At 42.2% G+C, this 27,140-nt stretch overlaps 1 long non-coding RNA gene across 2 annotated transcripts in view; it reads left to right on the top strand.

Annotated features, from left to right (window-relative positions):
• LOC110260221 overlaps positions 1-27,140 on the top strand; it is a 119,441-nt gene that overhangs the window by 34,948 nt on the left and 57,353 nt on the right. For both annotated transcript variants that reach the window (XR_002343083.1, XR_002343082.1), the window contains exon 2: positions 8,604-8,759. This is a non-coding gene — a long non-coding RNA (uncharacterized LOC110260221). The remainder of the gene's footprint in view (positions 1-8,603; positions 8,760-27,140) is intronic.

Raw genomic sequence — 27,140 nt, 5'->3', positions numbered from 1 at the left:
GGTTGAGAAACATTAAGTGTGTTGCCCCAAATCACACACTAGTCCATTCCATGTCTGGGTGACGCTAGAACTCACAGTCGAATCACCACACTCCAATGTTTGCACTTTTTTAAAAATTTTTTATTTTTGTCCTTTTAGGACTGCACCCGCAGCATATGGAGGTTCCCAGGCTAGGGGTCTAATCAGAGCTGTTGCCGCCAGCCTATATCAGAGCCACAGCAACGTGGGATCCCAGCCACATCTGCGACCTACACCACAGCTCATGGCAACGCCGAGCCTCCACCCACTGAGCAAGGCCAGGGATTGAAACTGCAACCTCATGGTTCCTAGTTGGATTTGTTTCTGCTGTGCCATGATGGGAACTGCCAATGTTTACACCTTTTCATGCTCCATCTGTTCAGGAAGCAAAGTCCTGGTGACCCGCTAATTCCAAGAAAAAGTGTCAGGGACGTTGGCTCTTGGAAACATTCCAGTTAGACGAAGCGGTTATTGACAATAATGGGACAGTAGTCCAGAAGCCTTTTAATTTGTACCTAGGTATTGTTCTTTCTTTAAACTTTGCTGTGAGTACTTAGCAATTCATGACTAGTTAAATTGTTGTCTAAATGGCAAGGCATTATCTTCACAGAAAAGCCGTAATTACCTAGAAGACTTACTTACATTGCGGGAGAAAGCTTAGCCAGTTCTGAAAGCAATGGAGCAAGAAACTTGGGCTTAATCTTGCAAACCTCAATCAGTTATGGAGTTATAAGTGCCAAGGACCTTGAATTCATGAGGCAGGGAGGCTTTTACCATCACTGTACCTTCCCCTTTCTTCTGTGGGAGTGACCCCTGACCTGTGTCTCCGTACAGCGTCTCCTTGTCTCAAGGTAAGAGTTAACACTCTACCCTGCCTTTGCTAACATTCTTCCTACACATCTTGGAAGTTTTTCCTTTTTCAACAATGCTATAGTCCTTGCCTTCTTGTTAGGAAAATAAGGTCGGAATGACTATGTCCAGAGATTTTAATAAATACTTGAATAAATACTTGAACAATTACTGCTTGGGTGAGTCCAGCAGACCGGGAGTTAACCGTCATTGAAAAGATAATTTGTTGTATTCACAGAACCTCAGAGAAAGGTGCATGCCTGAGGCCCCTTGGGGGAACACCAGGGTTGGTCAGGGGGCAGAGGGAGAGAGGGAAACATGGGTTTTCATTTTGTGGTTTCCACAGAAAGGTATGGGAAAGGCAGGGTGAGCAGACGTAGGCTCAGCTGGTTTGAATGATGGCGGTGAACCCTGGAATATAAGCTCTCCCAGGTCTTGGTGCCGCGCCTGCCCCAGGGTGATCCAGGCAGGTAGATGGTGGTGGGGGTGGGAGGGTCCATCAGGGGAGGTAGTTGTGGGGAGGGCTCTGGCTTGGTTGGTTTGCATTTGAAAGGCATGCTCTTTGGGCAGGTTGTTAACTATCCCTAGGAATTTGCTGTTCCTGGAAAGAGTAGTCCCTCCAGGGTCAGCAAGACCCCTTGCGTCACAGCCTCCGCATACAAGAAAAATGAAAGTCATGGTTAATACGAGAGGGAACTTGCGAAGAGTTCATCTTTCTGATAGGAAATGAGACTCCCATATGTGTGTGGATATGTGCACATGTGTGTGCACACACAGGAGTGTCTGCTATATGAATTGGTTTCACGGCGTCACCTGAAGTCTTAGAATTTCTAGTGATTCCATATGCATTTCTAGGAAATGAGGCTTCCATATGGACCACATTCTAGCTAGCATGTGTCCCCAGCCATCTTTTGTTGGCTTGGCCTGGCTCCAAGGACTGTATCTGAAAATCACAGAAAGTGCCTTACAGACTCATCTTCCTCTTGATGGAGATCATCTGCTCGGGGTAGAACGGGAGGTTTAGATCAGAGTGGTCATCCTTTTAAACTCTCATTTAACTAGCATCTGCTAGCGGAGGGCTGTGGTCGTTATTGAAGATGGAGACGCCTCCAGCTCTTCCTCCCTGGAAGCAAGGGTTGGAAATTGTCCTCAAGAGGAACACGTTTAAATTAACCCATTCTTTCTTTCCTCCTTTTTAATCCTTAGCTATTAACTTCTCTATGCTGACACAAATTCAGGCATGTTGAGGGGACACAAAAAGAAACCAGGTGTTCTCATCCCGGCTCAGTAGAAACGAATCTGACTAGCATCCGTGAGGATGCAGGTTTGATCCCTGGCCTCACTCAGTGGGTTGAGGATCCAGCCTTGCTGTGAGCTGTGGTGTAGGTCACAGATGTGGCTTGGATCTGACATGGCTGCGGCGTAGGCCAGCAGCTACAGCTCCAGTTTGACCCCTATCCTCGCACCTCCATATGCTGTGGTGCAGCCCTTTAAAAAAAGGCAAAAAGAAACCAGACAAGGAGTTTATAGCTCTCATAGAGCTTCAAAGATACACCTTTTTAAAATTGATTTTAGGTTTTATTGAAGTATAGTTAATTTACAATGTTATGTTAGTTTCAATCACACCACAAAGTGATTCTTTTCCATTATAGGTTATTTCACATACTTTTCCACCATAGGTTATTATAAGATGCTGAGTACAGTTCTTTGTGCCTTATAGTAGTCCTTGTTTATTTATAGTAGTTTGTGTATGTTAATCCTAAACTCTTCATTTATTCCCCCGCCCCACTCTCTGCTTTAGTAACCATAACTTTGTTTTCTAGGTCTGTGTGTCTATTTCTATTTTGTAAAGAAGTGCATTCATATCACTTTTTTTTTTTTGGTTCCACATATCTGATATCATATGGCATTTGTCTCTCTCAGAAGAGACTCAGCTCTCTGAAGGCAAACTCATATGTATGTATTCATTTGATAATTCAAGCTCCCATGACATCTTAAATATAGTCTGAGCCCTGAGAAGCATACTGCTTTCAGGTGCTCTTAGGAAATTTGTCAGCATTTATCCCTGGGAGGAGGCTGAACCATGGGGATGCCGAAGACTGTCCACACACTGGGGAGACAAGAGCATCAAGAGCTGGGGGCCCAGGGTCACGTTTCACTGATTTCAGATTCCGTCTCTGGGTTTTACTCCTTGAGGAACTTGGGTAAGTTGCTTATACATCAAAGACGTAGTTCCATCCTCTGTTGAAGAAAAGAATAATTGTTTTAAAAATCATAGAGTGGGAAAGACTTGACCCAGGTAGGATTGCTGTCAGGATAACTGAGGAAATTTGTCCAAACCCCTTGATGCTGTGCCCAATGCATAGGAAATACAAATATGCTTTGTTGTTGTTAACATTATTATCAATAGTGATGTGTTGAGGAGAAAAATCACGAGTATTGATGCCAGGGAAGTCTGAGTCTGCGTGCTGATTCCATAGTTTATGAGGCACGTACATAACTCACCGTTTCTGAATCAGAAATGATCACACCTGGGTTTCAAGGGTTTCCTAAAGCCAAAAGAGAATGCGAAATGTCTATAACTTATTCCGGCTAGCCCAAGCAGTGGTAGCTGTTACAATGAGTGTTATCTAGTAGCTAGCTAAGAATCCAGAAAAATTAGCCATGCATTTCTGTGGGAGAAGATGGGGGCAGGGAGATAAAAGGATCCTTCTGTTTTTATGATGCTCCTTTTTTTTTTTTTTTTTTTTTTTTTTCCTTTGTCACCATTTGGGTAGAGGTCACTAGTTGGCACCTATGTAGGATGCCTGTGGTTCCACCCACCCGACCCACCATGCCTTTGGTCCAGTCTCCAGGACCTGCGTTTATGCCTGTCTCTGCGGCTACCTGTGACCACAGCTGGAGCCACTCCAGCCTGCTGGGGGAGCCTCATATACGACTCTGTGTTCCTGGGGGCCTGCCAGTGGACTCATTTTGCTGGAGGAATGTGTAATAATGTACTGAGATTCTGCGGGGCCTCTGGGTGGGAGGACACTCAGGGCCAAGGGGACCTGGAATCGGAGTACGGAGAGTCGAGAGCCGGCTGTGCAAAGAAGCTTTTGCTCTTTGGCCCCATCATACTGTTGAGTGTTCCTGGGCTTGGTCCTTGGTGCTTCCTGCCCTATTTATTGATGACATTATCCAGACTTAAAATAACAACTGTGTGCTTACAACTTATAACTTATATCCAGTACATAGTCGAGGTTTAAATATTTGTAGAAAAATGAAAGAAAAGGAGGAAAAGAGGAAGGGAGGGAGGGAGGAGAGAAGAATGGAAGGCAGGACTGTTGATTTGAAGAGATGTCCTGCACTGGTGTAAAAATCTAAATGGAAAAGCACAAGTTGTGAAGCGTCGATACCATGGGTTCAAATCTAGAACTTTTCACTTCCAGGCTGTAACGTGGGGCAAATTACTTAATTTTTGATGCTTCACTTTTCTCTTGTAACACGGGAATAATAACTGTTAACCTCATTTGTTTGGAGGTAGTTTGGAGACCTAAATATACTAGTACCTGTGAAATGCTTTTAAAAGTACCTGGAATATCATCAATATTTCTAAATATTGGCTTTTATTACATAAACTATATATCTAATAGATAGACCTTGTGTGAGAATATCCAAATGACTTAAGAGTGATGAAAATCTAAGACTAATGCATAAGCCACAAATATGTAGAATGATTACACACATTTCCAGATCTCTATTTGAGAAGGATGTCTTGGGTAAAGTTTTTTTGTCTGTTTTTTAGGGCCACACTTGCAGCATATGAAAGTTCTCAAACTAGGGGTTGCATTGGAACCGCAGCTACTGGCCAAAGTCACAGCTGCCCCAGCAACGGTGGATCTGAGCTGCGTCTGCAACCTATACCACAGCTTCCAGCCATGCCGGATCCTTAACCCATGAGCAAGGCCAGGGATCAAAACTGCATCCTCAAGGATACTAGTCGGGATTGTTACTGCTGAGCCACAGCAGGACCTCCTATCTTGGGTAATGTTAACCAATTGGTAACATTTGTTATCATTTCTAAAGTTAAAAGATATTTTAAATGTTAAAATTAAGGAATTAGTATCCAAAATATAATTTTTAATGCTAAAATATTTTTAATGTTATTCTTAATGTTAAAAGATTTTTAATGTTAAAATTAAGGAATTTGTATCCAAAATATAATGAACAGACTCAAGCGGGAGGCCAATAAGCAAATGCAAAGTGACCAGGCAGTTTACAAAAACTGAAATTGAAATGTCTGAAGAATATATAATAATGTTTGTGCTTATTTGACAAAGCAGTGTTGACCTGATGAGGCACTGCTTTATACCCAAAGAATGGGAATGTTGGGACCGTCAGTTGCTATCAAAACTTAGGACAAGATTTTTATGCACTGTTGATGAAGAGTCAACAGGTGCAGTCATTTTGAGAAGTAATGAGGCAATAATAAGCTAAAATTAGTATATGTTTTCCTTGTGACACAGCCAACTCAACACAGCCAACTCAAAATACCCATATATTCCAAAACAATTTTTTATAAATGCTCATTAGAAACCCCATAGAAGCTTTCTTTAAATTTTTTTTTTTTTGATTTGTTAGGGCCACACCCATGGCATATGGAGATTCCTGGGCCAGGGATCAAATCCAAGCTATAGCTGCAAGCTACACCACAATCGTGGCAACACCCCATCTTTAACCCACTGCACCAGGCTGGGTATCAAACCCACACTGCCACAGAGGTAATGCTATATCCTTGAGCTGCTGCACCACAGTGAGAACTCCAGTCCTGATGCTCAGTGTTATTTTTGGTTGCAGGGAACTGAAGCCAACCCAGGTTAATCCCTAAGGAAATATGTAAGTGATAGATGCCCACTGAGAAACTAAGGGTGTCAGTAAGAAACCCAGATTAAATGTTCTTAGCCACACAGATAGATCCTCACAACAGTGTTAGGAAAAGAAGACAAGTTAATGTAATATCATTTATGTAAACTGAAACACGTGTCAAGCAGTAGACATGTTATAGGATATACTAATATTTAATGGCATATATTGAAAGCTTTGTGTTGAGTATCTATGAGCTAGAGAATGGGACTGAGCACCAGAGAATTGGGCAACAGGTAGACTAAACTCCAACATCACCTGTAAGGATAGGTGGTGTCATTTGGTTTAGGATAATAAGCTCAGCTCTCCATACTTAAAAATCTAAGAATAAACAACAAAAAGGTGTCATTTTGCTACGTAAACAGTTACATGGTGTAAAAACCGAAAACATTTCAAAATATGTTTGAAATGCACTTTATTCCATACATTACAGTGTGCTAAAAGAAATAAAAGAAATTGGGGAGTTCCCATTGTGGCTCAGTGGTTAACGAATCCGACTAGGAACCATGAGGTTGCAGGTTCGATCCCTGGCCTTGCTCAGTGGGTTAAGGATCCGGTATTGTCTTAAGCTATGGTGTAGGTCACAGACGCTGCTCGGATCCCGAGTTGTTGTGGCTCTGGTGTAGGCCGGTGGCTACAGCTCCGATTAGACCCCTAGCCTGGGAACTTCAATATACTGCAGGTGCGGCTCTAGAAAAGGCAAGAAAATACCAAAAAAAAAAAAAAAAAAGTCTTTGACCTTTAAAAAAAAAAAAAAGAAACTCATTAGTACTCTTCCATCATGTATTCTAAGTTATTGTTTTAAATTAGTGTTTGAAAGGAACTTCACCTTCTTAATGTTTCTCTTGGTCATTGCACAGTTTGCAGATGTTCCTATATGTTTAAAAATGAGTCAGTCCTGAGAAACTATGTAAAACCAAAACCAGCCGGCTAAATGCATGGAAGAGTCAGTTGATTATTTACATACGTACGTTCAGCCACCATATGGGTGGTATGGTGGGTTCTAGCACCGTTGGCACATCATCTGTGACTCAGCTGGGTCACTCCTTGTGAACACATTGTTAATTAAGCTGCTCTTAACTTCACCAGGACTCCTCTTTCCAGGCACTTGGGATTTATTTCCCTCAGTCCCTGTAGCTTTTCTTTGCCTTTGTTAATGGGCCAAGTTCTACCTCCTCTTTCTAAAAGGAATCTGAAGTAATACTTTCCAAGGTGTTCCCTCCATTAAAAGTGGCCTGTTCAATAGCATCTTGGCTTTCTTCTCTACCCAGTCATCTGGATACCTAACCATTTGGCTGAGGGGACAGGAGTTATTATATCCAACTGGAGGAAATATCATCTGTATAATGGAGGAGGTGATTCAAACTCTTTTATGGGGCTTCTGGGGAAATAATCGCACTGGATGAAGCTCAGGTTCATGTGTGTGTGAAGCCTGGTGTTTAATCACCTATGCATTCCTGTGCTCCTTTTGTGGTATTCACCGAAGGACTACTGGCCCGTGGAGGAGACCAGGAGACTGGCCAGTGTTCACATTCATTCTTCCCTCTGTTGACAGCCAAAGAAATCCTTAAAATTCTTCTTCCCAACAGAGGCTACACACCTCATACACACGTTACTAAGAGTAATTTTTAGATTTATAAGCTTTGCAGTGCCAAGTTGAGTGTCTCTGTGTGTGTGTGCATGTGTGTGATAAAAGAGGTGATAATGAGATTGTTGAAAGAGTGGAATGCTTTTGTTGAACAATCCTGTACTATTCAGAGGGCTTTTCATCATGAAGAACCTCATTGGAGTTCCCATTTTGGCTCAGTGGGTTTAAAACCTAACATAGCATCCTCAAAGTTGTGGGTTCAATCTCTGGCCTTGATCAGTGGGTTGAGGATCTGGCATTGCCCCAAGCCATGGCATAGGTCACAGATGCGGCTCAGATCCAGTGTTGCCATTGCTGGGTTGTAGGCCACAGCTGCAGCTCCAGTTCAATCCTGGCTCGGGAACTTCTATATGCTGCAGGTGCCAGCCATAAAAAGGAAAAAAAAAATCTCATAGACTATATACTGCAGGTTAAGGTTTTGCTTAGTAAGGAGTAGACTCTGAGAGAAGTGATGAATTGACAAGTTCCACAAGCGAATGGAAGCCTTTTAACTCCACCAAGGCAAAAGGAAGACTGTTTCTTTCTCCTTTGCCTCCAGATGATGGAATGATTAAAGGGAAGATATTCAGAAAAGGACTGGTTTGGGAATAAGCACTGTGTGTACACAGCATAATTTAATTTTCACAACCACCATGTGAGGTGGGGATTTCTATGTCAATTACACACATGAGAAACTCCTGTTTCAAGTAGATTTTAAGTGACTTTCCAGTGAACACCCAACTTAGAAGCATGAAGCCAGGTTTTGAATCCTGTTGGATTATAAGCTTCTAGAGGAAAAGCACCATTTCCTTCCTTATTACTAAACTCTCAGAATTTAAGCCAGTGCTTAAGAATGGGCTTCAATCAGTATTTTAATAAAGTCAAGAGTGGATAAATGAATGGTTAAATACTTGAATGGGATGAATGCAACTAAACTCTTTCCACTGTTTCTTATAATATGAAATGTCAATTGTCACAAGCGCCTGGAAGTTTCATGAATAGCTGGGAATAAAGATGTGATGGGATCAACCAAACTGAACCTTAACTTCTTGCATAAAATGCAGCTAAAGAGCATAGCCTTTTTTTTTTTTTTTGCATCACTATGCATATATGTGTCTTAAGGTATGTTTTATTATTTAGGTATGACAAAGCCAATAGATCAGGAGGCGACTAACACTGAAAAGATCATTTCTTACACTTGCAGATCTCAAGAGGAAGGGGTCACATCATGCCCTGGACAGGAGAGAGGAGAGAGGGCCCCCCCCAAGAAGTATTGGGGTCCATCAGGAGGGAGAGGGAGAAATTGTGGCTAGAGCCTTTATTGTGGCTTCTGCAGGAGTAGACGGCTAGGTGAGACCAGGTAAGCAGGTAGGAATAATTTCAGCAGGCTTTGGAGTGTAGGGGCTGTCCTTAGTTGACTGGTACCTGGTCTTGGGGTGATTGGGGCAGGCAGATGGTGGCCTGGAGTATAAGAGCTAGGTAAGGATGAGAGGATGGGCTCTCGATTGGTTGGGTTGAATATGAAAGGCACACTCATAACCTGATTATTGGCTTGCTCACGACGAGGCAACCATCTGCATGGCCCCAAGGGTATCAAAATATCAGACACTAAAAAGACATAATTAATATAGACATATGCATGCATGTATGCATGTGTATGTATACATTCATTTATGTCCTAGGTATAGTTAGGCTGAGAAAGAGAGGGTGATTTTTTCAACCACAATACAGTTGTTCTACAGGTGATGTGACCTGGAAGTCCCGTGTCTAACATCAGTGCAACACACAGTCTACCATGTAAGCCGTTCTGCATGTGCTTGAGCTGGGCTTCATGTGGATGTACTTGAAGAGTCAGTACCTGGGACTTGAAGCTAAGTCCTGCAGTTAGGATAAGAGCAGAGCCTCCTGTATGTTCTGCAGCAAAGAGTTAGAAGGTTAGAAGGCTTGGCAAAATGTCTTACAGAGTGGGAAGAAGAGAAAAAGGAATAAACAAAGTTTCTTGAAATGTGGACTTAGATTTGTTTTCAAATTATTACGCATTCTTCAACTTGTTTCATAAGTAACGGACATTGTTGGGGCAATGGTTTTAACGGTATGCTTTTAAGGAATACGATTTCTATCTTAAAGGTCTTTGCCAGAGGACTGTTTGCAGATATGCAAGACCCTAAAATGTAAGACTGAAGAGATGTTGTAACAAGTTTGAGTAGTCATAATAAATATAAGGAAATTGAGACCAAAAGGCACTTCACGTTTGATTAGAGGATATTCTGATACTAGAAGCCGGATATATGAATTCTTTTCTCCTGCACCTTGCTGGGATGATTTAAGGAACTGTTTCAATACTGTTTTTGGTTTCATATTCTGTCCTTGAGTTACCTCCACTTTAGTGTTTTCCATACATCCAGATACCTTGCCCATGGCAATCAAACTGACTTCGAAGTAGTTCTGCAAATGTACTACAACAGGCTCTGTTCATCCTGCATCCTCCTGGCTAACAATCACCCATCCATCCCCCAGTGATCATCTCAGGCATCGTCTTCAGTATCCAGGTCCGGATTTGATGCTTAGGGCCACACAGCCGTCACATGCTATTGATCATAGAGCCTTTCTGGTCTGTCTTCTCCACTAGACTAAAGGCTCTTTGAGGGTAAAGTCTTTGGCTGTCAAGTCTCCAATTCTAGTACCTCTTACACAGTATAGAAACACCATTCACCAGAGTAGAGAAATGACATGTGTGTGGGGGGGTATGTCTCCTGTGTTCAAGTATAGATATATTTTGATTATTTCAAAGTCACTTGATTATAAAGTATGTGCCATAGCGCCTGAAAACCAATGAAAGAAAAAGTCAGCAAAGGTCTCAAAGTCTGAATCAAACTCTTTCCTCATAGCTCTACATCTATTCCTGCTTTTCTTTTATGCAAGAATTCCTTCTGTGACTCTGAGGTTCAGCCTCGAGAATCACTTGTTCATATCTATGCTTTTTGTAAATCTTTAACATCTTGGTCCCATATTTTGTTAGCATGACATTGTGTCTCTCGTTCTTTATGATATCTCCACTATTTGCTATATTTAAGAACAGCCGAATGTGTTTCTCTTCTATGTAATGCAAATTCTTAGCACATAAGGAATGTAGTCTATTTTATGAGAGCTTTGAGATATAATTCACACACCATACAATTTACACATTTCAAGTATGCAGTTCAATAGTTCTTTAAATATTCTGAGCCATGTAACTATCGCTGCTATTAACCATCAATTAATTTTACTTATTTTGTCTTTTTAGGGATGCAATTGCGGCATATGGAGGGTCCCAGGCTAGGGGTCCAATTGGAGCTGTTGCTGCCAGCCTACACCAGAGCCATAGCAACATCAGATTCGAGCCGTGTCTACAACCTACACCACAGCTCACGGCAACGCCGGATCCTTAACCCACTGAGCAAGGCCACGGATCAAACCTGCAGCCTCATGGTTCCTAGTTGGATTCACTTCTGCTGTGCCAGAATGGGAACCCCGCCATCAATTAATTTTAAACCATTTTCATCATTCCGGAAAGTTAAAAAAAAAAAAAAAATTAGTAGTCACTACCATTCCTCACCTCCGCCCACTACTTCTGCTCAGCCCCAAGAACCATTAACCTACTTTGTGTCTCTCTAGAGTTTCTTCTTCTGGGTATTTCATAAAATGTAATCATATATATGGGGTCTGTGATGGTGGGCTTCCTTCACTTAGCATAGCATTTTCAAGGTTCATCCGTGTCACTGAACAGTATTCCATTATATGAATATATCACATTCTATTTATCCACATATCTATTGATGGGCATTGGAGTTTTTCTAGTTTTGGCTGCAATGAATTAGATTACATGGACATTCATATACAAGATTTCGTGTACACATTTGTTGTCCCTTGTCTTGAATACATACCTGGAAATGGAATTGTTGGGTCACATGGTAACTCTGTATTTAACTTTTTGGGGACCTGCCAGACAGTTTTCTAAAATGATGGCACTATTCGTATTTCCAGTAGCAGGATATGAAGCTCCAATTTTCTACATTCTCTCCAAACTTGTTATTAGCTCTTGTTATTATTGTTGTTATTATTTTGGCCATCCTAGTGAATCTGAAGTAGTAGCTTGTGATTTTGATTTATGGCTCCCTGATGGCTAAGGCCGTTGACCGTCTTTTCTGTGCTCATTAGCTCTTTGTATATCAATGCACGTCTATTCGGATCCTTCACCTCTTTTTTTTTTCTTTTTTAGGCCACACCTACGTCATATGTAAATTCCCAGGCCAGGGGTCAGATCAGAGCTGTAGCTGCTGGCCTACACTACAGCCATAGCAACACGGGATCCAAGCCCGCGTCTGCAACCTACACCACAGCTCACGGCAACGCCGGATCCTTAACCCACTGATTGAGGCCAGGGATCAAACCCACAACCTCATGGAAACTAGTCAGGTTTGCTAACCACTGAGCCAGGACGAGAACTCCCATTTGCCTATTTTTTAAAAGCATCATTAATAAAAATAAATATTGTCTGGTCAGGATTCTTAGTGCAGCTTCACTAGGTCCTTGGTCTCAGGCCTCTCTCAAAGCTGCAGTTAAGCAGTGGCTGAAATTATCATCAAGCTTGACGAAGGAAAAAGATCAGCTTCCACACTCACTTATGTGATGTTTGCAGGATTTAGTTGTTCTGGAGTTGTCAATGATGTCCAATTTCCTATTCTTTTCTTTCCTTGCCTTCACGTTTGATGTTGTATCTAAATAACCACTGCCTCACCTAAGGTCATGAAGATGTAAGCGTATATCGTCTTCAAAGACGTTTACAGATTAAGCTCTGCTCTTTAGGTGTTGATACATTTGGAGTTAATTTTTGTGTATGGTGTGAGGTTGGGGTCCCTCTTCATTCTTGCATGTTGGCCTATCCAGTGGTCCCTGAAAAGACTCTTCTCCCCCATTGAATGGTTTCGGAACCCTTGGTGAAAATCTGTTGACTGCAGACATGACGGTTCATTTTTGAATTCTCAGTTCTGTTCCACTGATCTATGTCTTGTGACAGTACCACACTTCCTCAAGGATCACTGTTTTGTCTTATAGCAAGTGTTGAAATTGGAAATTGCGAATCCTCCTAATTGTTCTTTTCTGGATTACTTTGGTTATTGGGGCCCTTGTGATTCCATATGAGTTTTAGAAGCCATTCATCAGTTTATACAAAGAAGTCAGCTGGGATTCTAATAGCGATTGCATTGAATATGTAGATCATTTTGGAGAGTATTGCCATTTTAACAATATTAAGTTTTTCAATCCATCTATTCAGGATACCTTTCCAATTACTTAGTGTTTCTATCATTTATTTCAATGAGGTTTTGTAGCTTTTAGAGTGTAAGTTTTGCTCTTATTTTTTTACAATTTATTTCTATATATGTGATTCTTTTCGATGCTCTTGTAAATTGATTTTTCTACTAATTTTATTTTTGTGTCACTCATTACAAATGTATAAAAATACAATTAACCTTTGTATATGGGTTAATCTTGTATCTTGAAACTTTGCTGAACTCATTCTAATATTTTTTAGGGGATTCTTTGGGGTTTTCTATAAGACGATTTCATCGGACCATTAAGATGCCTTTACTTCTTCCTTTCTAATCTGGAGACTCTATTTCTTGCCTAATTGCTCTCATTAGAACCTAAGGCACTGTGTTGAATAGAAGTGGTAACAGAAGATACCCCTTTCTTCTTCCTGATTTTAGAGGGAAAAAAATCCGTTCTTTTATCCTTGCATATGCTGTTAGTTGTAAGCTTTTTGTAGATGCCCTTTAGTAAGTAGAGGGAAGTGATCTTTGATTCCTATTTTCTGGGTGTTTTAATCATAAAGGAGTGTTGAATTTTGCCTTTTTAGTCTTTTGCAGCTCTTTCATACTATCATTTGCATAGAGTAACTACTCATTAAATAATAAACGCAATTCATATATATAATATATATATATGAATAGATCAAAGTTACATGAGGAAGCAATTAAATAACTGAAGGGTAAAGAGAAAAATGTTTAAGTGCTTTTACTTTCTTAAATCGTTCTTCATTTTTCATATAGTATAAATAAACACATGTAAATTATAAAATTTTGTGTTTCGTCGGTTTAATATAGAACCCTGTAATAAATACAAATCATCAACATGGAGAAAGGATTCTTTTTTTTTTTTTAATTGGAAATGCTTGAGACTGTCATGGAATTAAGACTTTTCATCTGATAAACATTCATCTTATTTGCAAATCAAGCTTATAAAAAGATGGAAAATCCTTATTTCTGTTATACTAGTCAAAAGAAGGCACCAACTCAAGCAGCAGTAAGGTTTTTGGTGTAGAAAAGAGCCTCTGTGTCATAGCTGTTCTTGAAGAACTTAGTGCTCATGGAGAAAGCAGTCCCTGGTGAAAGCACTCCTTATTTTTAAACAAATTGCCTTTCATCCTTTATTTATTTGGGGGGCTTCTAAGATTTTCCAAATAGAAATTCACATTGCTTCTCTTAAGTCGCTAATATGAGATGAATCCAATTACAGTCCAGCCTGCCTGCAACCCTTCAGTCTAGAAATGCATGTTGCTCACAGAAGCACAGAAAATCATCAGGGTTAGGAATGCATCTGTTTGCATTAAGACAAGTCAATGTTGCAAGGAACTAGCTGGTTTCCCTTTAGTCCTGGTGTTGTAAGAAATATATTTTGAAGTTTCCTTCCCTCCTTTCCTTCCTTCCTTCCCCTGTTTCCACATTTCATTCATCTCTCTGTCCTTCCTATATTTTGTCTTTCCCATCAGTTGTTTATAGTGTCCCAAGTTTATGCTTAGTTTTTGTACTAGACACCATGGGTAATAAAAAGAGGTAGGCAACCCTTGCTCTTAGTCTTATTTCTCAATGTGGAGACAACAAATGTGTAAAAGGGAAAGACGTGTAAAATAAACTTGTAAATGTGAGTCTGTTATTATCAATTTCATGGAAGAAAGCAGTAACTGGTAGAAGAGTTGAATAGCTGTTGGAAGGTGGGGGTGAGCAGAGAGGTGTCAGAGCCGGGAAACTTTTCTAATCACCTAAGGATAGAGCCAACTAGACTTCTGCAAAGCACAGGCTTGGATACAAGTAGGTATATTCTTCTTTTTCTGTGCTAGCTATCTGGAAAGAATTTCAACTAATGAGGCACTCTACTTTGGAAGCTGATGTAGGGATAGAAATTCCCATTATAAATAGGGTGACTATGTATTTTCTAAATTGAGACCTTTTTGAGAGTGAAAGAGGGTTCTCTTAATAATTACACAAGGGATAGGCATAAACTAAGACTGTCCTGGGCAGACTAAGATGAATGGATAACCTTGAAGATGCTTATAAATATATTTCCCCTCTGGGAGATAGGGGTGGGGATGCTGAGAACTAGAAATGTATTCCAGTTTTAAAAGAATCACATTGCAGGAGTTCCCTCATGGCTCAGCTGGTTAAGGATCTGACATTGTCACTGCTGTGGCTCTGGTTACAGTGGAGGTGTGGGTTTTGTTTTGTTGTTGTTTTTGCTGTTGCTGTTTTGGGGTTTTTCGGTTTGTTTCTGTTTTTAGGAGCCACATGTATAGCACATGAAAGTCCCCAGGCTAGGGGTCAAATTGGAGTGATAACTGCTAGCATGTGCCACAGCGATAGCAATGCCAGACCCAAGCCGCATCTGTCACCTCCACCACAGCTCACGGCAGCACCAATATCCTTAACCCACTGAGCAAGGCCAGGGATCAAACCTGCATCCTCATGGCTACTAGTCAGGTTCATTACCACTGAGCCACAGGGGGAATCCTCTGATGTGGCGTTCCTGTCCTGGGAACCTCGACATGTTGTGGATATGGCCACTGGAACAAAAAAAGAGAGAACGAAGAAAACAGGCTTGTACATAGTCCCTCATGAACATTTATAATAAACGTTCTGGAATACATACATAGGATTGTATTGGCTCAACCATAAGGAAAACTATTTATTTTAGCTAATTATTGCCTAATTATTATAGGCAAGAGAAACACAATATACTACTGCCCACAAGAATTTTTCACATGTTTTTGTTATATTTTAAAGTTTGAGTCTTCTTAACAAATGACATCCTCTCAGAAGTCACTCTCTCCTATGAAGGACCCCTGGGTTCATTCCAGGATAGAGAAAACAGGAAATGCAGAGACCCAGGGGTGGGAGTAAACTAGGGGTGTCCTAGGAAATGACCAGAAGCCAACATGGCCGGAGAGAAATGAACAAAGAAGAGAGTGATCAGTAGGGGCGGCTCATTTAGGTCTGCTGCTTCTCCCCTCAGAATAAAGTGCAATAAAGCAGAGAGAAGGGCTCCATTTATAGCACCCCTTACTAAGCCCAACACCTGGCTTTGCACTCTTGGACCAGTTGTTCAACTTCTGTCTCCATCTCTTTAACTTCAATAGATAATAGAGCCTACATCAAGGAACTGTGAGGGCTCACATGTGCTGATATATTTAGGTTTAGAATGTGAGAAGAGCATAGAGTGAGTGGCTAAGTGTTTAAAAAAGGTTAGTGGTTGATGTTTTTGGTCATCTCAGTGGGGACAACAGCCCCCCCCCTTTTTTTAAAGAAATAGATCAGACCAGGGCATGATTTTTGAGTTCCTACCACCTGGTCCTGAGTGTTTCTCCCTCTATTGGGTCATTATAGTAGAAAGATGATTAATTTTAAAGATGTTTAGATTCTGGACATGTATTCACGGATCCAAGAGCCCTCAGAGGTCTGCAAAAAGACTTCCAGCTTCAGTTTTCAACCAGTATACTGGTTTAGATGCCTCAGCTCTGTAATCCACATCCATGGACCTCAAGTTCACCTTGGAAATAGCTGGGAATCTTTCCAGGATTTTGTCCTCCAGATGATAAGAAACTCAAGACCTCTGAAAAATGATAATGCAACCAACAACCACAGCAACAACAGTCAATAGTGATTTGCAGCCCACATTTCCTGATTCTTCACTTTATGCCAGCTGACCACTTTGCTGAGTAACGCCTAGATAGGACATTATTTAATTCTCTAAAACACCTCCCTGAGTTGAGAGAGGTCAGGTAGCACAGCTGGGGTGTGGGGGTTGGGGAACAGGGATTCCCATCCAAGCCCGCCTCTACTCCTGTCTGTGCTCTGCTGCCTCCCCATGGGGAGGAGTGGTTCTAGGGTAACAATATTTTAGACAGAGTCATCAATGTCCCCTTTAGCCTTGTCATCTACAAATCCTGCAGGAATAGCCCAGCTTCCCCTGCCAAAAAGGAAATGTCTCCATCTTCCAGTGATCTGGATCTTCTGGTGCTTATGCCACTCATGGGAGGTCAGGTGAGACAGCCTAGGAAAGGGCATCCCCATTTGGTCATGGACCTGCTATGGATGACGTTAAACTGGGCTGCATGAGTGGTACTCTGTCACCTGATATGTGTAATGCACTGTTGAACAGACCTCACCTCTTCCCAGAGAATGACCTTTCAGCTAGAGAATCTGTGCCTCGCTTGGCGCTGGCAGAAACAGTGCTCTTAATTCCGATGCCAGCCTGAGCTTGTGCCTAAGTGGCATTGAGCACTCACCTTATTAGACCTTTGGTGGATCCAGCAAATTCATGAAAAGCCATTGCAGGAAAAGAACTGACTCTGGGCTTTCCTCTGTGTAATTCTACTCCGTCTTCTATTTCAAGGTGACCAGCACATCTCTGTTACCAAATTTCAGGGAGGGAGGGACATTGTAACCAATCTAGAGCAGTAGCCTTGTGTAGTAGTGACAAGCAATGGAAGCAAATTTTCTGAGGTCACTGTAGGTGGAGTCACATCTCAGCTTTGGAAATTAATACCTAAATGACAAGTTACTTAAAACTCTGTTCTTAATTTCCTTTGGTATAGAGCGTATAGCGTTGTTGAAGGGATCATTTGATATGATGGGTGTGACAAGGCTTAACTCAGGTGGACGAACCAGTTTTTCATGGACCCAGCCTCCATTCAGAATCCCTTTTCCTTTAGCGTCTTTGCAGCTAAGGATGGTCATATGAGACTCTTGTCCAATGAAACTAAAGCAGACTTCTTGGGAGTGGGCTTCTGGAAATATTTATACTGATGAAGTGTTTCTTTTGTCCATCTAGATTCTCTTCCACATACATACTCCTTTTTTGTTGACTGGAACACATATGTAAGGGCTGTGGTCCTACTGCCCTCTTATAACTATGAGTTAAATATGCAAAAGCAATTAGAACAGTTCTTGGCATGTGGTTAGTGCTACAAAGTATCAATACTTTCATCACTAGTAACATTATCATTTATCATGAGCATGAGGAGAAGGAATATTTACTAATCTTTATAGGGTAAGAAGAAACTTCCTGAGTCTTTGATAGCATTGATGAGCCAATTTATCTGGACTGCCTAATTTTGGACTTCTTGAAATGTTAAAGGTTTTTTTTTTTTTTTCTTTAAGTTGCTGTTAGGCAGGCATTGTGTTACTTGAGGCTAAATGAAATCCTAAGTGAGATAACAGAAATCTGTTTTATTTGTTTCATTATTTTAACTTAAAGAAGTGATTAAGGCTGGACCCCTCAGTGCAATATCCCAAAAAATGGTTATCCATCTTCACTTGTATACTTCCAGTGACTAGCAGCTCACTTCTTCTCAAGGCAGGCTATTCTATCTTTGGGAAATTCTGACACTTGACATTTTAACCAATATTTGCATAAAAATATCTAACTGTATTAACACTGAGGAGTAATATTAATAGTGAAAAAAAGTCCTCACACTCTAGTGTCTGACTCAATCCAAACTGGCACAGAGTCGGTGTGTAATTGAAAGGAACAAGGTAAATCTGAGAATTGGAATCCAAGGCTTGATCATAGAAATTCATCCCTGGATGTTGATTTGAAATTATATTTGTGATTGGGCATCAGTATCCCAGGATTTTATTTATTTACTTACTTAGCTGTTTAGGGCCACATGTGCAGCTTATGGAAGTTCCCAGGCTAGAGGTTGAATCAGAGCTGCAGCTGCTGGCCTTCACCACAGCCACAGCAATATTAGATCCGAGCAATATCTGTGATCTACAGAACAGCTCATGGCAACGCCGGATCCTTAACCCATTGAGTGAGGCCAGGGATTGAACCCATATCCTTATGGATACTGGTTGGGTTCATTAGCACTGAGCCACGACGGGAATCCAGTGTCCCAGGATTTAAATGCACCATCATCCCAACTGGCTGACTCCCTTTGCAGGGAATTGGTGTTCGTGAATGTATTGAATAAATGAGCTCATGGAGTTGATGATATATTGAAGAGAAAGTAAGTTAAATAGGTAATAGCAAAACAGAGTCTTAAGTTCTGCCAAAGGTAAGCACACCTGTGTCCTGGGGATCCAAGGAGAGAACACTGACCCCGTAGTCGGGGAAGATCTTGCTGAAGAGGTGATGTATAGATGATTGCATGATGTAGGAGTGATGTTGGGAGAGAGGTAGAAGGTGAGTATCCAGGTAGAAGGAGAAAGACCTCCTCAGGGGTTTTGAGCAAGATACAGTTTTGAGGGGCAGAATGAAGTTCAGAGGGGTGGAGTGAGGGAGAAAAACAGAAGGTAAACCTGGAGGAATCAAGATGATGCAGGCATTCCCATTGTGGCACAGTGGAAACAAATCCGACTAGGAACCCTGGGGTTGTGGGTTCTATCCCTGGCCTCGCTCAGTTGGTTGGGGATCCAGGGTTGCCGTGAGCTGCGGTGTAGGTTGCAGATGTGGCTCGGATCTGGCATGGCTGTAGCTGTGGCATAGGCCAGCAACTGTAGTTCAGATTAGACCCCTGGCCTGGGGACTTCCATATGCTGCAAGTGTGGCCCTAAAGAGGACAAAAAGACCAAAAAAAAAAAAAATGATGCATGTGCACTGGGTGAGGCACTGAAGGACTTTTTTTAATGGAGAGTTTCCTGATCAGATTTCCATTTTATAATGAAAGGCGGAGGAAAAAAAGAAACATTCTCCTCTTTTTAAAAATTTTATATTTATGTTTTGAAGCATAGTTGATTTATGATGTTAATTTCTGCCACACAGCGAAGTGATTCAGTTATATGTGTACATTTTTATTCATATGCTTTTCCATTATGGTTTATCACAGGATATTGCGTATTGATCATTGTGCGATACAGTAGGGCCTTGTTGTTTATCCATCTATACATAGTAGCTGGCACCTGCTAATCCCAAACTCCCAGTCCTCCCTTCCTCACTCCCTTCCCCCTTGGCAACCACAGGTCTGTTCTCTGAGTCTCTTCCATAGATAAGTTCATTTGTGTCAATATTTTAGATGGTATATATATGTGATATCACATGGTATTTGCCTTTCTCTGACTTAGTATGATAATCTCTAGGTCCATCCATGTAGCTGCAAATGACATTATTTCATTCTTTTTTCATTTATAGATTCCACATATAGGCGATATCATATGGTATTTGTCTTTCTCTGTCTCACTGACTTCACTTAGCCGGATCATCTCCCGGTCCATCCATGTTGCTATAGACGGCATTATTTCATTTTTTTTTTTTTTTTTTGCTTTTTTTAATGGCTGTACACTCTTCCCTCTTTGATTCTCAATTCTCATGCCTTTGGAAATATCTTTCCCTCAGTCATCTCCAGAGACTCTAGACTCTAAGCCCTAGAGAGATGAAGGAAGCTCAGAGTCAAAAGAGTCAAGCCAGGGAGGCCTGAGTAGGACTGTATTTCTTTCCATCCCTAACAGCACAGTGTCAGGGTAGAGGGTAGTCGGAGGGCAGCCGCTGGTGGCTCTTTCTTTCTCAGATTGCCTGAGGCTTGCTGTCCTGTTTTCTTGAGAGGCAGTGGCCGGGCTTAAGCAGAGCCAGACCTCCCAAATGCTGAGGTGGTATTACCATCCTTCTCATCTTGTGGCTTGTGGCAAATCCTGCTTCCATCGGCACAGTGCTTCAAAATCCAAGTTTTCACATCTTCCATGGTGGTGACTTCATTAAACATGTTCTTCCAATAATGCCGTGGAATCCTGAAAAAGACGGATTGGTAGAGCTGTTTAGTTTAAAGAAGAAAAAAAAGAAAAACGAAAGTAATGAATTTGGTTCAGAACATCTAAATTTCAGTCCTGTCTCGGCCCCAAACCAGCAATGACCTTGAACAAATTCTGTAACCTTCAGACATATGTGCTTCTAAAGGATTAGGGAATGAGGTGATTTCTAAGATCCTTTGTCACTTGAGTTTCTCTGATTCCATCTTCCAGTTCAGGAGAAGAGGGAACAGAGATCTGAAGATACAGAGGGTTTTTTTCACTGTCTCTGCATTAATCAGTTAACTGGGCATATCCAGGAGGTCTCTGTTTTCATCTGAGATAGCAAAATTACTCCATCGTACCAATCGTGGAATGCTTTACCTTGAGTGTTGAAGAATAGAAGCATAGTGTGTACCAGCTTCCTAGACCAAGTTGGTTTTAAAGTAAAGCTCTCCATTTTTTTGTCATTCCCTTTCCTCTTCTTTGAATCAATCAGGGGGTATAAAACCATCTGCTCTAAAATTAGCTAGTAGGGTTCTTTCATCTTGGACTCATTTGAAAGGAGACTTGAAACCCAAGCCTCAAGTTGCTGAAAATCTAGTTTTTCTTCCACAAACTTCTGGAATGTCTGGACTTTCGCCCTTACCAGACCAACATAAGGGTTTCTCAAGTGGGATACCATTTTTATCTCAGACCAGCTCTTTTGAGGGAGTTGACTGCCAAGGCACGGGCCGAGGTTCTTTGCCTCAAATCAAGTCACGTTTCTCTCTGGAGTGTCCCTGGGGATTCCTGGGACCCAGAGCGTCCTGCGAGTCCTCCATTGACCTCACAGAGCTGCTGGCCTTGAGCTGGATGAACACGAAGTTCAGAGCTGAGCGTTCCTTGGCCAGCACATGTGAGAGGCTAATGTTCACTTGCAGCACTAAATGCTGAGGCAGTGTGTTCTTGGGCCACCACAGAAGAGCTAACAATCAAGAGAGTGGAAAGGATGCCAGCGCGTGGGACCAGCTACACATCCACCCAAGGGCTGTGGTTACTTGAACACCATGGAGTAAGCAAAGCTCGTGATGTGTAGCTGTGGTGTGGTGTGGCATGGTTTAGGGGGCCGCTGGTCCAGTTCAGAGTCAACTTTGGAATCATCAAACAAGTGTAAAATGGTCCTCTGGGGAGGACATGCCCCCTTAACCTTCCCTGTGACAAATCCTATGGCTCTGGCTGCCAGGCTGCTGGCCGTGACAAGCCCAGCTGTCCACATCATCAAGTCCTCAGGATCATGCTGAGCTTTCAGCATCACCTGTGAGTGAATATAAGCAAAGCACTTAATTTCTAATCTCTAGCATCACAAAGACGTGGCTTCAGGAGTTCCTGCTGTGGCTCGGTGGGTTAAAAACCCAACTAGTATCCATGAGGATGCAGGGTTGATCCCTGGCCTTGCTCAGTGGGGGTAAGAATCCAATGTTGCCATCAGCCGTGGAATATGTCTCAGACGCAGCTCTGATCTGGCATGGCTGTGGCTGTGGCTTAGGCCAGCCTTTGTAGCTCGGATTCAACATCTAGCCTGGTGTGGCCCTAAAAAGAAAAAAGATGTAGGATCACATATTGATCAATGACCTTGGATACATTACCAAATTTTTCAAAGTAACTGCTTTCACATGGGTAAACACACACACTGCATAACATAGTGTCTGGCACCTAGTGGAGCTCCCTGGTTATAAACAAGGGTGATAATCACAGTAGTATATTCTTAGGCTCTGTTACTCGTGGAACTCCTGAGCTTAAGGGTTAGATCGCTGAGGGGTTGAATCCCATGTCTGCTCTTCTGCTCCTGGTGCCTTCTAGGCAGATACTTTGTTTCCTTGCTGAAAAGTAGGGTCATCATAGCTACTTAGGAGGAGGGATGTTTGGAGGATTGGAACTATTTCCGGGAAAGCCAGCATGTTGCCTAGCACCTAATAGATACGTCATACACAGGATCACTGTTGTGACACCCCCGACTGTTCTTGGGTACCAAAGGAAGTTGACCCAAATGACCTCTGACCTCTATAGTGAGTGCATGACACCACTGTCAGTAATCGGGGAGAGTTCAGAAAGACTCGGCCAGTGTGACAGATGCTGGTCATCAGGCCTTATCATCGCAGGGGCCAGTCCACAGGGCGATCCTCATTCTCAACCCACGCACATTCCTTTCCTTGGCTTCTCCCCCAGGAACCTGCGAAGCATATGCTGGCAGCTGCTGGGAGGGATGGTCACTGACTTTTACATAAGTGCACTAATGCAACGCATTATGAACTCACCAGGGCAGAACTGCTCAGCCTTTGAGCCCTGAGTCCATTTGTGTGGCGAATGGGGACATGTTCAGCCCCATCAGTGCTTCAGGGAGTAAGATGCACATCCAGGCACAGGAAGTGAGACCCCCCCCCTCTTGTGACGAGATGCTGGCTGTATAGGGCAGGACTCACCATTAATCGTCACACCCCACCCATACTTGGCATCTGTGGGATGTTTTAAATTATGGAGGGGAAAGGGATGGAGCTAAACGCATTTATGTTATGTAACTTTTTTCTTTTTCTTTCCAAAAGGATTAGCTGTACTAGGGACACACAGCTGTTCTTTCCACCAGTCTCTTCAGAGCAAGCTGCAGACAATGGTTCAGAACAGAAAGTTTAAGACCAAATTCCACATTCCTCTTTTGCTGGCTGCAAAATCACTCTGAAAATTCCTGCACTGAGCAGGAAATGTGTTCCACTGAAGAGAGGGGAACTTGGTCAGGTCTAATTGACAGGCGTCCCTCTCCTTGCCTCTAATCAGGTCGTCCTCTCACCCGCTCCTCTGTGGATAATCTATATTTTCTTTCCTCTCAGTGTCCTTGTGAGAACATCTGCTTTCTTCTTTTTCACGTTTTGCTTTCCCAAAAATGGCTTTGCCGTGATGCTACAATTTTAAGTTTCAGGGCCTGTTGCGTACACAGGCCACTTCAGTGCCCTATAATTACTATTGCATTTGCAGTTTTCTACTCATTTTCTTAAATTAAGTTTTTGATCTCCTAAAACCTGGATTGCCTCTCGGTAGCAGCATTTCAGTGCTGGGTTTTTTTGTTTTGTTTTGTTTTGTTTTTTTTGGAGGGGGGTGGGGGATCATAGCATTCCCATTCTAAACCCACATGCCTTGGGGATTGACCAATCCCAATTCCAGTGGTGGAAGCAGATCCTGATCTACGTAATCAGTTTATTTCATTTTTTTTTTTTTTTGGCCATACCTATTTGCATGTGCAAGTCCCGGGATCCAAAGACCAAACTCATGCCATATTTCCTCTTTTGAACACAAAAGATTGTTTCCGGACTTGGCAAACGGCCCGTCAGTCCAGTGGTACTCAAATATGGGATTTCCACTGGAACAAATTGGGGAGAAAATACATGTTTTTTTTTTCACTGAGCTTCCTGAAAAGAAAGGCTCTAAGTCTTATAGCTATTGGGAACCTCCTCATCATCAAAAGAGAAATGCTCTCCTAAGACTGAAGGTAAACAGTCAGGATGTGCATGTTGCATCCTAAATGCAGTCTTCTTCCCTAAGCAATTGCTTGGTGCTAATAATTGCTGAGTATGTCCTGGGCAAAGAAGTTTCATGAGTGAGCAAAATGAATAATATTTCTGTCCTCATTTGCTGATGTCCTAAGGGAATGAGATAAAAGAAAATTATATATAGATGCGGGTAACGCTCAGCATTACAAAGATAGATAGCGCAAAATCAAGGAGATAGAGAATGATGGGGAAAGACTCTCATTTTTTTTTATTTTTTTATTTTTTGGTGCTTAGGAAAAGTCTGTGATGCCATGATAGTAGAGTAAGATCTGAACAAAGCATAGGAATGAACCATTTGGACATGGGGGGGAAGTGCGATGTCACCTGGAATACACAAGCCCAAAAGTCCCCATGCAGGAGTGTTAGCACAGTGTGCAGTGCAGGAGGGCCTCTGGTGCAGAGGGAGGATGGAGGAAAGGAGAAAAGAGGGAACACCAGGGCTAGAGTGTAACAGGGAGTCTTGTTGGCCTTGGTAAGAATAATGGAGCTGATTCTAATTGTGCTGGAAAGCTATTGGGAGTTTTGAGAAATGGTGTAATATATTAACATATTTTCAAGAACTTGTTTGGCAGCAATGTAAAGAACAGGCTGTCATCAAGTCAGAAGGGAAGCCTAGGGTCCAAGAGGGAGATGACTACAGTGGTCTAGGAGTGGGAGGATGGGGAGCCTCGTCAGGATTGAGGGCAGTGAGGTGGTGAGAGGTGTTTGATGATGAGGGAACAGTGTACTGAAATTAGAGAAAACAAGAGGCTCTCGTTGATCACGTGTCAGTTGCAGGTAAAACAGGTGTGGATGATTTTCTGATGTGGGGCCTGAGCGAGGTGTTGAACGGGGCGCTGAGATGTAATGGTAACTCCCTAAGGTGCGCTAAAGGGTTAATGGTACCTAAGGTGGGGTGCACCCAGGAAGGGGCAGACTGTTCATCAGCTCCAACATCTTCCTCCTCCTGCTGCTTTGTAAAATCTTATTGGATGCCTCTTCAGGGCTTGGAACTAATGACCATTTCCTTCTTCTTAATTTGTCTCTTTCCCTATCTACACTGAACAGGAACACAATCTGTTGCCTTTTTTCTTTTTCTTTTTCGGCCACTCCATGGCATATGGACTTCCCAGGCCAGGAATCAGATCTGAGCTGTAGTTGCAACCTATGCTGCAGCTGTAGCAAGGCCATGTCTTTAACACCATGTGCTGGGCCAGGGATCAAAGCTGCATCCCAGTGCTCCAGAGATACTGCTGATCCCATTGTGGCATAGCGGGAACTCCTGTTGTCTTTTTATCTGTGGCTTTTCTGGCTACCCTGTTAAATCTGGGTAAATCTGCCTATCATTCAAATTTTTTTTTTTTTTGAATCTTAAATTTCCCTTCTTCTAAAAACTCTTTAAGTCAAAAAGAATTCTATCCTTGTCTTCAAATGCAAAGGCCAAGATTATGAGGCGGGGGCTAAGTATTTGGAAAAGTCTCGCAGACCATCCTGTGAGTGCAGGTGTGTGTGTTCAGGGGTGATGGGGGAGTGGTGCTTTAAGCATTGTTTAAAACAGATAAAATCAGATGAACTTTAAATTTCTTTGCGATCTTGAGATTTTATTACCTAATGAACCCCAATTCCATTTTATCTCCTAACTCGGTAATGAACACCTGGGGGCAAACCTATCTTGCTGAACAGTGTTTATCTCCAGCAGCCCAGGGTCAGGCTATGGCACTATTTAGAATGGATATTAAAAGGCTGAAAGACAATGCCTGTGACAGCAGAATTACAATGGCCTTTTGCAGAAGCCAAATGTCACTGTGTCCTCTAGGCTCTGCCTAACATCTGTGGGAGAAAGTAAGCATGTCATTTGAGGGAGCGGAGCCAGATCAAGGCTACTGCGCTGGCAAATGGCATATGCCTGATGAACACCCTAGCCTTGTGGTCTCAGGAAGTCAAGATGCCACATATTATCTGACCTCAACATACAAGGGAGAACAGACCACCATGGTCAGACCTAATGAGCTTTCCTGAGTTAAGAAGGTAATCAAAGAGCCAGTGAAACAGGCAGTAGAATGTGGGCTTTGGAGTCAGGTAAGCAAGGTTTTGTGCCCCCTCTGCCACCATCTGCTTCCTTCAACAAGTTTCTCTCTAAATTGGTTTCTTCGTCTGTGAAAGCAGATGTCCACTCATTTATTCAGCAGTATTTATTTAGTGCCCACTGTGCATCAGAAATGAGGTTCTAGACATTCCATAATGATCAGAGAGGAAAGGCATAATCTACATTCCCAGAGCCTACATCTCAAGGTGTCACAGTTCATGAGAGCACTGTCCGCCCAGACTACAGTCATCTCACGATGGGAACATATATAAAATGTATAGACTGTCCCTAATTCTAGATGTGTCTTATGCAGCTGGATGCTCCTCGGGTGGTTCTTGTTTGTAGACTGCAATTCAGTGCTGGTGTTACTGCTCTCTACTCACCTGCCGCATTTTCTACTCTGTCTAGACTTGACTCACTGCTCCTCTCAATGTACATTGTCCTTCCTGTTTTTGAATTTGATCCACATCATGTTACAAGTGGAATTGTGCCACCCCCCAAATATGTTCAAATTCCACTACCTAGGAATGTGATCTTATTTGGAATAGGGTCTTTGAAGAGGTAAACAAAGTCATACTGGATTGGGGTGATCCCTACTCCAGCGACTGATGCTGTTACAAGGTGGGGGAGATTTTAATATAGACCCACAGGGAAATACCATGTGATGGGGGAGACAGAGGGACAGAGGTTAAAGTGATTAATCCACAAGCCGAGAATTGTCAGGGGTGCCAACGACAACCAGAGGCTAAAGAGAGTCAAAGAAGGGTTTGAGCGACCATGGCTTGGCTGATACCTTGGTTTTGGACTTGGAAGCTCCTGAAATGTGGGCAAATAAAGCCTTGTTGTTTTAAGCCTCTCATTTTGTGGTTTTTTTAAGGCAGCCTTAGGATGCAAATATACATCCTTTCCCTCCTTTGAACTACATTTACTTCGTTACCTGCTGAAGGTTTACCTCTTCTTCAAGGATCAGCTCAGAAATTACCCCAGTAGCTCAGTTCAGAGTAACCTCCCTGCTGAAGACCCTGAGAACAATTTACAATATATATGTCTACTTGTCTATT

The sequence above is a fragment of the Sus scrofa genome, chromosome 4, assembly GCF_000003025.6.
Source record: "Sus scrofa isolate TJ Tabasco breed Duroc chromosome 4, Sscrofa11.1, whole genome shotgun sequence".
Classification (NCBI taxonomy): domain Eukaryota; kingdom Metazoa; phylum Chordata; class Mammalia; order Artiodactyla; family Suidae; genus Sus; species Sus scrofa.
This window is presented reverse-complemented; position numbering and strand designations above follow the sequence as displayed.